General features: G+C 31.9%; 1 protein-coding gene across 1 annotated transcript in view; it reads right to left on the bottom strand.

Moving 5' to 3' along the window:
- The window catches only part of CHCHD6 (coiled-coil-helix-coiled-coil-helix domain containing 6), a 495,888-nt gene that overhangs the window by 261,006 nt on the left and 233,034 nt on the right, over positions 1-1,848 (bottom strand). The window lies entirely within an intron of this gene.

The following is a 1,848-nucleotide window of genomic DNA, read 5'->3' as shown; positions in this document are numbered from 1 at the left end:
ACCAGTATAACAGTTGGAGTCTTCAATACATCCCTCTCAAGAAAAGATAGAACTACCAGAAGGAAACTCAACAAAGATGCTGAAGAATTAAACTACAAAATAAAACAACTCAGTATCACAGGTATTTATAGGGTAATGCATCTTAAAAAAGCACAGTATACCTTTTCATCCAATGTGCATGAAATGTTCTTAAGAATAGATCACATTTTAGGTGACAAGGCAAGCATCAATAAGTAAAAAAACATAGAAATATTACAAAGCATCTTCTAAGACCACAATGCTACAAAATTATAAATTAATAACAAGAGGATAAAGGAGAAAAACCCATACATTTGGCAGCTGAACAACACCATACTTGAACATGACTGGGTACTAGAAGAAATAAAAAATGAAATTAAAAAATTTCTTGAAACAAATCACAATGAAAACGCAACTTACCAAAACTTTTGGGAAAGAGCCAAAGCAGTAATCAGAAGTCAATTTATAGCAATAAGCAAATACATCAAAAGGCAGGAAAAATGACCATTTGACTCTCTAACCCAACATCTCCAATAAATAGGAAAAGAACAGCAAGAAAACTCAATGTCAACTAAAAAAAACAGAAATTATAAACATCAGGGCAGAAATAAATGAAATATAAAACAGAAAAATAATTGAAACCATCAACAAATCTAGCAGTTGGTTCTTCAAAAAGGTCAATAAAGTCAACAAACTACTAGCAAAACTAACAAAGGAAAAGACACAATAAAAGATAAAATGGGCAATGTCACAAAAGAACCAACTAAAATAAAAAGACTGGCAAAGGAATATTATGTAAACCTATACTCAAACAAATATAAAAACCTAGAGGAAATGAACAAATACATAGAAATTCACAACCTACCTAAAATGACACAAACAAAAACTGAACACCTGACTATTACAAAAGAAGAAACTATTACAAAAGAAGAAATTGAAAAGGTGATAAAACAACTTCCAGCAAAAAAAAAGCCCTGGACCAGATAGTTTCACAAGTGAATTAAATAAAACTTCAGAGAAGAACTGTCATGAATTCTACATAAACTATATCAGAAAATAGAAAAAGATAGAATTCTCCCAGGCTCATTTTATGAAGCAAACATATCCTTGATACAGAAATCAGGTAAAGACACTACTAAAATAGAAAACTATAGGCCAATATCTCTTACAGCATAGATGCAAAAATCCTGAATAAAATCCTGGCCAATAGAATGCAATGATACATTAAAAAAAATTACCATGAACAAGTGGGATTCATAACAGTTATGAAAGGATGGTTCAATGTAAGAAAAACAATCAGGGTAATTCATCACATTAACAAAGCAAAGAACAAAAATCACATAATCCTATCAACTGACGCAGAAAAGGCCTTTGACAAAAATCCAACACCCTTTCCTGATTAAAACACTCAACAAAATAGGAATGGAAGGGAATTTCCTCAACAAAGTAAAAAGTATATATGCAAACCACAGAGCCAACATTGTTCTCAATGGTGAGAGATTAAAGTCCTTCCCTTTGAGGACAGGAACTAGGCAAGGATGACCACAATCACCTCTCCTATTCAATATTTTATTGGAATTCTTAGTGATAGCAATAAGATGAGAAGGAATTAAGAGGTATCCAAATTGGCAAAAAGGAGGTGAAATTATCTCTATATGCAGATATATGATAGTATACTTAGAAAACCCTAAAAACTCAGCAAGAAAACTACTGGACCTACTTGGCCAATTCAGCAAAATGGCGGGATAGAAGATCCACATACAAAAATAAAATGGATTTCTCTACAATAACAAAGAAAATACAGAACTTTAGCTAAGAAAAACAATACTC

The sequence above is a fragment of the Elephantulus edwardii genome, unplaced genomic scaffold (assembly GCF_000299155.1).
Source record: "Elephantulus edwardii isolate Elephantulus edwardi_28Jun2011 unplaced genomic scaffold, EleEdw1.0 scaffold00161, whole genome shotgun sequence".
NCBI lineage: Eukaryota > Metazoa > Chordata > Mammalia > Macroscelidea > Macroscelididae > Elephantulus > Elephantulus edwardii.
This window is presented reverse-complemented; position numbering and strand designations above follow the sequence as displayed.